The sequence below is a fragment of the Buceros rhinoceros genome, unplaced genomic scaffold (assembly GCF_000710305.1).
Source record: "Buceros rhinoceros silvestris isolate BGI_N320 unplaced genomic scaffold, ASM71030v1 scaffold286, whole genome shotgun sequence".
Classification (NCBI taxonomy): Eukaryota; Metazoa; Chordata; class Aves; order Bucerotiformes; family Bucerotidae; genus Buceros; species Buceros rhinoceros.
Genome location: NW_010417876.1, coordinates 78,618 through 88,036, shown reverse-complemented (window position 1 = coordinate 88,036; position 9,419 = coordinate 78,618).

Sequence of the window (9,419 nt, the reverse complement as noted above, 5' to 3'; positions counted from 1 at the left end):
AAAAAAAACCAAAAAGTTTCGAAACCTTCGAACTAGATAATGCAGGAACCTTCTGGTGGCCCTGACTATGCTATTCACGCAGGTCGGAAGCTGCTAGGGAATTTTTCAGTACACCATTTAATGTGGGCAGCCTGAGCTCCAGAAGTAGAAGGAGGAAACCCAGCTACTCCAGCCAGGGGCCCTCAGGCAAGGAAAGGGAACATTTTCAATGGCTCTTAGAGGAGGAGTTGGCCAAGTCACACATGTTACAGCATTATAAAGCTAGAAAAGCAGTGCCAGGTGAGCTGCCTAAAAGGAGAAAAATTGCTCCCTGTTCTGCAGCATATTAATATTTGGGAGTTTGTGGGTTTGAACTGCCTCTAGTTGCAAGGCCAACTCTTACGTGTAGGGTTTTAGTGGACATCCTAGACACAGGGTTAGCAGCAGCAACTCAGCAGGCAGAAGCCTACTGTGGCACTGACTTCGCAGCAACAGAGGTGTCCCACAGTGGGTTCTGCAAGATATAGTCCTGCCCAGGTAGCAGCTCTGCCTCCCCCTGCACCTCCATTCACTCACCCCAGGACATGCCACACCTCTCCCCTCGCCTGCACCAGAAGCACCAGGAGGCAAGCAGCTCCCTCTGGGAACTGTTCTTTCACCACGAGAAAAAAAGAGCTCTTTTTTTTGTCTTCTCAACCGGATCGGTCCCTGGATCTGAGTCCCAGTGTGGCCATGCAACTGGTGGTGCCAATGCATTGGGGGGAGCAGGGAGGGAAGAAGCCAATGGAGGGCTGGGGATGGATCCCGCCCTCAGCCCAGTGGGGTATGACTACCACTGAGGGTATAACACAGTCTTAACTCCAAAGAGAGCAGTAGCAAAACAACTTTCAATGAACCATTTCAACATCTATCTGCCTTGATGGCATTCCTTCTCTCCTTGCGCTTGGAAAAGTTTGCTGAAGTTTCCTGCAGACAGCATCTTCTTTTCTGGCCCAGAAAATCTGGATCTTTATTAATAAAGCAAACAAACCCCTGACTCCTCTAATCTTCCCTGCTTTGTTCATTCACTCCCAATGTCCCAGGGGAAAATAAAACAAAACATTCACTGACCAGTTCCTGCAGGGTACGGGAGCAGCTCAGAGCAGGGAGAGGTGGCCCTGAGCCAGCAAGCTCCAAGGGGACACCACAACTGTCCTTCCTCACCCTGCACTGCGCAGCTCTTCTCAGCCCCTCTGATGAATGTCCTGCAGTCAAGGAAGCGACACTGCTGTGTCTCCACCAATTAAACTTTCTGTCTCTCAAGATGCCAGTGGCCTTTCGGTGGGTGTCTTCAATTTTAGAGACTGATAGAGCCCAGGTATTTATACTTCACACTCAAATACATCTGTTTTTAAAGCAGAGGCTATTACCAGCTCAAGAAATGTAGTGTTATCCCAAGGCCCTGAGAAATCTGGTGGCTGTTGTATAAGTGTCTTGCTCTGTCAAAAGCAGCTCTTGGTCAAGGGCACCAAATGCCAACCGATGTTGATAAGAGGACCACGTCCCCCACTGCTGCAAATGGTCCTACTGCTCGAAGTGGATCAGGCTCTGTGTTTTGTTAAATAAAAAACAGCCTGGTGAAAGGTGTTCTGCAGGCCTGCCTGGGGCAGAGCTCCTTGCCCATCCTCAGGTACCCTCAGCACTGAGGAACGATGGAGTCCTCAGTTCCGGCTGTAAAGCCTGCATGCCAGCTGCAGTCCCAAGGGCAGCAGCATCACTCCATGCAGGCAGGGACCATCAGCTGTGCTACTCATCTCAGGGCCGGTTAACCTCGTAGAGCCGAGGGGCGGACAGCAAACCTCCCCCCAGCAAAGGTGTCTTCTGCAGCATCCATGAGATAGGGCAAATCTGGGGCATAAGCAACGTTAGAAAACAAACCCTAATACAAACAGAGCTGAAGGGATGGTTGGATGGCATTTAAACATGTTTTAATAAGAAAGGAAGACCATCTCTGAACATGGGTTTTATCGCCCTGCAGATACGTAATAGCCACGGAGAGACCCTGGAAGTCCAGGCAAATAGCAGTGACTTGCTGTTCCCTTGATAACAGGGGCCTTGAAGGAAGATGTGCTCTGTGTCCCCAAAAGACCTCCCAGTGGTCATAATGTTTTGCTTATTTTGGTTTTTTTTCAGATGCGAGGTTTGCATGACCTTGTCTGGAAAGGAACCCTGCTAGCGAAGCATCCCATGCCTTGTTTTCTCCATCTGCACAGCCAGGGTAACTGAGCTTGTCCCCACAGGAAGATGGATTGCTTAATATTTGCTTAGTGCTCTGGAGATAGCACTATATAAGTCTAATTACATTTTGTGCTCTCGTGTGATAAGGATGTCATCTTGGATTAGAGAGGATTAGTTGTTAATGCCATTCCTGTACATACCAGTCCCCTCCGGGGCTTTGATTTCTGCTGAGAAGGTTTTTTTGCTCTGCTTTCAAATCAGCAAGGTCCTCCTCATTATGTTAATCAAGGAAATCAAAGATTTTTGCTGGATGAAAACAACAGTTGGGGGAATCCTGGATGTGCCTTCAACCAAGCACAGGTGTGTGCTCGGGGAATGCTGGTGCGCACACCAGTTTCATCAGCTCAGTGAAACTCTCTTGCTTTGGCATACCTAAACCTTTGACGGCGCCGGGGAAGGAGGTTGAGGGCATCCCCCTCCCTGTGTGCCAGGCTCCAAACACACTGCTGAGTTATTAAGTACAAATCTAAGTTAATGTTTAGCACTCACCCAAAACACATATATTGCCGACGCCAAAGGAAGTAGAGTGAGAAGCCACATGCTGGCAATAATTCCAGGGCAAAATGCTACCGAGAGGATATCCCCACACCCCAGCTCACAAGGGAGTGCTCTGATCTGCAGCAATGAACCAGAGCAAGTGAGAGGGGAATCTGGCTCCCACACTCCATGGTGAGAGCCAAGTGACTCTCAGGGATTTTACTTCTCTAAGCCTATTGCTGTGAAGTTTCCATCCTTCATCACAGGAGGTGGGAAGTGATTGTCCCCCTGTACTTGGCACTGGTGAGGCCACATCTTGAGTACCGTGTCCAGTTTTGGGCCCCTCACTTTAGGAAGGATGTTGAGGTGCTGGAGCGGGTTCAGAGAAGGGCAACGAAATGAGTGAAGGGTTTAGAGAACTTATCTTACGAGGAACAGCTGAGGGAACTGGGAATGTTTAGCCTGGAGAAGAGGAGGATGAGGGGAGAACTTACTGCTCTGTACAACTACCTGAAAGAAGGTTGTGGGGAGGTGGGGGCTGGTGTCTTCTTCCATGTGACAAGTGACAGGACTAGAGAAAACAGCCTTAAGTTGTGCCAGGGGAGGTTTAGATTGGATATTAGGAAAAATTTCTTCACTGAAAGGGTTGTGAAGCATTGAAACAGGCTGCCCAGGGAGGTGGTGGAGTCCCCATCCCTGAAAGTGTTTAAAAGATGGTTAGATATAGTGCTGAGGGACATGGTTTAGGGACCCTGGCAGTGCAGGGTGAACAGATGGGCTTGATGATCTTAAAGGTCTCTTCGAACCAGATGATTCTGTGATTCTGTGACCCTGGCTGCTCTCGGAGGGCTGCCTGGAGAGCCAAAGCACTCTCCCCCTGGTCGCAGAGCTATCGAGGATTGAGCTGAGAGCCCTTCCGGGGATTCCTTTCCAGTGCTCCCACTCACTCTGAGCATTGGCAGACTCCTGGTATGGGCTGGATTTCAGCCTCTGACTTGGAAGGAAAAGGGCTGTCCTGTCACCACCTCCCACTAGCGTGGGTTTGTCCCAGAGGAAACCCTGGATCTGTTACCTATTGCTGACCACCCAGGATTAGTCAGGAGAAGGACTCCGTCTCCCCTCAGCAGAAGGAGGGGGAGGATTCCACCTCCTGGCACTCAGCCCTCAGCTGATGGGAGCAATTTTGGCTCACCAGCATGTTGAAGAAGCTCAGTGGAAAGGAAAACCTCCAGGGACTTCTCAAGCTCTGAAGTTCCAGAGACAGATCCCACCATGGTCCTTTAGTGGGGACCATCTGCAGCCAGGTATAAACCAGAGAGCCACAACAAAGAGTGGTAGGAACTGGTGAACAACAGCAAAAGTCTTGCAAACATCCCTAAACTATGAAACCAATACTCACCCAGGCTGCACAGTGATGCCCAGGGATGCCTATCAGCACAGGTAGCAGGAACAGCCACCAAAATCCTGGGAGGAGGTGGTCTTCCCTGCAGCTAAAGCTGGAAGCAGAGGCTGACAGCCTGAACTTGTTGCAGCAGCAGCTGCAGTATCGACTTGAGTGGAGAGGTGCTTCCAGAGTGAAGAGAACTAACTCCCTTGCAGCAGGTGCTGAAGTTGTCTGAAGGGGTTTTGGAGAAAGCCAGAATCTCAACAGTGGTGGAGCTGGGCATTGTCCTGGGTCCAAATGTGATCAAACAGCCTGCTCCATGGTACAGTGTGCCAGAGGAGGACAGCCTGAAGCCTCAGACAACCCTTCACCACAGCTCTTGCCATCCTGGCCATGGGGTAGTGCTTCCCTCCAGCCCTGCAGGAGCAGATGGATGCTCACTGGCTGCAGGAAATCAGCTGGACATGAAAAGGAAGATCAGACACAGATTTTGCAGTTTGTATGTCAGTGGGAATAGGCAGCTTCAAGGCTAAACCGTGTCTGAAGGAGAGATCCAGGGATCTTTACAGTTAGACATTGGGAAGTCCACGTCCTCCAAGCAGGGGAGCCTGTCACTCACATGCAGCATCTGGGGGAGGTGTTGCTCCATACCATTCACATTCAATAATAAATGAGGATATTTTTTCACCTATTGACACAAATAACATGACCCCAGAGAAAGGAGGAGTCACCGCTTGCAGAAGAGGTTTGAGGTGTAAAGGGCAAGTGCTTGAAGGGCCGTGGCCTTCAGGAGCCACGTTGCTGTCACCTCAAGAAGGAGCTGCTCCGTGACGGGTTGCTGAGAGTACCACGGCTCAGGCAAGTGCAGATGAGGAAACGGTTTGTGGGTCCTCTGTGCTGTGACGAGGTGCCTGGCCAAGCTGGTTAGAGAGCACCAGCACTGTGCCCAGGTGAAGAGCCCACGTGCCTGGTTTGTGGTTTTCACGGGGATGTTGGAGGCAGTACTGGGGAATTACAGAATCACAGGATCATTTTGATTGGAAGAGACCTTTAAGATCATCGAGTCCAACTGTTCACCCTGCACTGCCAGGTCACCGCTGAACCATGTCCCTCAGCACCATACCTAACTCTCTTTTAAACAATTCCAGGGATTGGGACTCCACCACTGCCCTGGGCAACCTGTTCCAGTGCTGAGTGAGGAAGCAAGTGGACAAACCTTCAGCCCCATCTCTGGGGTGCCCATGAGTGCTCAGACGAACATGGCACAGGCTGAGCCTGCAGATCCAGGGTTGGTGCTGCTTCTCCAGGGTCAATGGGGTGCAAAAGGAACTGGGGCTTTCTGCTTACCTGGGTTAGTTCTACAAGGCAAATAACTACCTCCATTTATTTCACATTGTTGGCCAGAAGAGCGGCCTGTTGCAATACAGAGACTAAATTGCTGCAACTGTCACTCTGGGTAGGTGCTCTCTGTCCTCCCACAGCAAGAGGAGCTGGGGTGCAGATGGGGCATCCTGTTTAACTGTCTCCAGCACAGCATCCTTAGCTCAAGCCAGTCCTGCAAGGCAGAGTTGAAGCTGGCCAGCAGGCTGAATTCTCACTCCTAAAAGAGTAAAATAAATAAGAAGTCAAGATTTTGATGGAAAAAAAGGTTAATTCGGTGTTAGAAATAAGACATGTTCCCTGGAAGCCAGCCCACAGCACAGCAAGCACTAGGGACAGCTTCAAGGCAGGGTACTGGAGATGGGGGGCTGCAGATGCCACCACCAGGGTCTCTGGTTTGACGTAGCCCACCCAGAGCCTCAGTGGAGCTGTCGCCCTGGGAGCCCCGAGCATCACACTCCTTCGGCTGCAAAGACCAACCTCCCTCCCAGCAGCTACTCCAAACACAGGGCACAGAGCCAAGCTGTCAGGGAAGCCAGCAGGATCCCATTAGCGATTTTACCAAACTATACGTTTTCTGGTGGAACATTTGCATTTTGGTGAGGCAGCAAAGAAAGCGTCTGTTGACAGCAGCGAAGCTCAAGGTGGGTATGTGGGGAAAGGCCCTTGGGACATGCACCTGACCTGGCTGGATAGACACCGTGATCAGAAGGAGCCATGCAATGAACAGCCCAGCCTTTTTGGCGAATTCCCCTCCAATTTATTCCTTGCCCATCAACAGAAGAGCTTGCCTGAGCTGAATTTTCAGGTTAAAAGTTGTCCAACATGCATCAGGTCAAGATGACAGAAGGATTCGCCCACTGTCTCATTCACTCTTGAAGAGCTACTTTCCCCTTTGCATGTTTGATCAAATCATCGGGATATCAAAATTGGGCCTGGAAACAAGGGAGATTTATTTCTCCAACTATTAACAGGTTTTCCACAGCCAAGTTTTTCTTGCTACACCGAAGACTTACTGCCCCATCTGCAGAGAGAGATCATCCCTCGCACTCCCCCTTGCATATCTGAGGTCTGCTCTCATGTCTCCCCAGGACCCTTTGTCACTCGTTATTCAAGACAGGTCAAGCTTGCTGGGAGTCATCACGTTTCTGCTGATCTCTGGCCACCCTCCAACCTGTCCGCATCTTCCCCGTCCCAGCGTGAAGCCAGCCTTTCTTCGCAGCCCTTCTCTGCAAATCCCCAGCACCTTCTTCCAGCAAGTCCTCGTGCCCTTCACAAGGATTTACAGCCTCATTGTCACTTGGCAGGGATGGAGTTATTAGTGCTGTTGGAGAGATGGAGAAGATAGGGCAGGGGATGACAGCACAGCGGGGAGCCAGCTGCTGGGAGACTTGCAGGAGCCCAAAAATGCGTCAGCCTCCACTCCCTGCTCCCTCTCCAGCCTCCAGGCAGGGAGTTTGCATGCAGGGAGCACAGCCAGCTTGCAGCTGCTTGGATGAGGGTTTCCCCTGTCCCAAAACAGAGGACGGCTCCGACACAGCTCTGGAGGGGCAAGGCTGGCAGTAAAACTGGGCTGGGGACTCACAGCACAGACCAGGGTCATGGAGCCCCTGCCAGGAGAGGGCTTTGTTTCTCTCCCTTCTTTTTTGGTTGGTTTTTTTTTTCCTTTTTTGGGTTTTTAATCAGGTGGGTTCTAGGAGGACTGACAGGCAGGGGAACTCAGCCGCTTGCCTCCCTCTCCCAGCAGCATCTGCGTGGCTGCAGACTGACGCGGCTGCAGGTACCTCCTTGCAGGAAAAAGCAGGAAAAAACTGGCAGGGAGTGGAAATGAGTGGCAAGCAGATTAGAAACCCAGCACCTATTTATAGACCAGCAGCGAAGAAACTGCCCCTGTGACAGGCCCGTCCCTTTAACCCTTTCGTCACCAACGTGCCCAGAGATGCCGAGGCAGCCCCAGTCTGTGTCATAAAGGAGCCTTTTTGGTACAGGGGAGGCAGGTAAGACCCTGTGCCAGGGTACCCATGGAGGGACCAGGAGGCAGGTCCATGCCTGATGGACCTGACAGGATTATTCCTCAGCAAGGATGATGTGGAGGGAGATGGAGTTATGAATGTAAAGAAGTTGGATCACTGGGACACGGAAGGTAATAACCCAGTGTTCTGCTGCACAGCAGCCAGACTGAGCCGAAAGTATTTCCTCTAACTGGGACATAATGAGCAGGTTTTAGGGCCATCTCCAATGTTTCCAGCCTCTTTTGTCACCCCTGAACTTTGGCAGGGTTGAAGGTAATGGGGGCCATTGCTTTGAGGTCCGCTGCTATCTGTTGTCCACGAGTGGCTGCTGATGCTCGTGGAGGGCTACTCTAGCCCACAGAGGTGGACTGTGGCCCCTGGCCCCTGCTGCTGCCCACCATGGTCACACCAGCGCTCATCGGCAAGAGGACAGCCAGACATCATCACCTGCTCCCAGACAAATTTGCAGCGGTTTGTTAGATCTGTTAGTGTTTCCACGGAGTGGTCGTGCAAATGTCACAAAAGGTAGAGTTCACATTGCAACTGCCCCATACATCCAGCGGCTGGGACCAGGAGCCGAGCAGAGTGTGGGGTGAATCCCAGGAAGAGGCAGTCAGCACATCCCCAGGTCCAGAAACAGGCTGGCGCCCTCTTCCCCTTCGACTGCTGCTCCACCTGCTGCCACATGGGTGCCTTTATGCCACACAAAGTTGTTAAACAGAGAAACTGGGTATTGCCACTTTGCTCAGCCTCCTGCTTTCCCAGGTCTGGATTTCACCAAGAGTGGTGGCAAGCAGAGACACATCTGGGGAGGGCGAGCTTCCATATGGGGACCTGCCCCCCACCCCCGCCCCAATGTAAGCCCTTGGGGCACCCTAAATGCTGTGTTAGACCTTGGTATAACCCAGTTACCTGCAGGAGAGAAAGGCCTGCAACACTGAAAGAGGGACACAAGGAAGAGATTTTTTGTGACACGAGCAGTGAGGCACTGGGACAGGTTGCCCAGAAGGGCTGTGGATGGCCCCTCATTGGAAGTGTTCAAGGTCCTGACCTTGGATGAGGCTTTGAGCAATCTGCTATAGTGAAAGATTCCCCCACCCGTGGCAGGAGGGTGGACTAGACCATCTGTAACTGCCCTTTCTGACCCAAACCATTCTGCGATTCTGTAAAAAAAGGGTGTCAGAGCTGCTTAGTGGAGAGCTGCAGGTTGGTACCTGGCCAGCAGCTGCTGCCTGCAGTGGAGATGGCTGAGCAAGAAGCTGCTGTGTGTGGGACACACACCCGCTGTCCCACCCCACCAGCACAGCGGCACCTGCACCAGCACACAGACAGCGAGGAGTATTTTTTACTCCATTCCACCCTCTGCAGCTCTGGAGGCTGAGTGGCTCCCCAAGGCTGGCTGGTCCCAGATCGCGCCCACTCCCTGCACGGGGACGGCTAGATGAATGCAAGCCCGGGTCTGGGCAGGTTTCACTGCAATTCTCTGCTGTTTGAGAAGCAAACCTTCCCCCCTCAAGCCCCCTCAGCTATAGGCCTCGGCTACAGAGAGGCTCTCCAGCTGTTCTTCCACTTGCTTGTGTCAATAGCTATTTTTACGAGATGGCTTTTCTTTACTTCTTAATTGATCTAAATCCTTCCCCTTAGCTTTCTCGTTAAAGGTGGATTTAAAGAGAAGGAGTTCATTATCTCAGCCATTTTTTAATCATTATGAATTTCATCCCTCTCCTCATTAATTACTCATTACCCCTCAGCTCTGGAGGGCTGCTTTGTCCCCGATGTGTTTGCGAACATCTTCCCCGGCACCCTGTAATCCCCCCGGCTCCATGTTAGCTCGGTCTGGTTTACGCTGCCTTCGCTGCCTCCTCTGCTGCCCGCTCAGCTCCACGTCTCCTCTGTTCCCAAGCGAGATC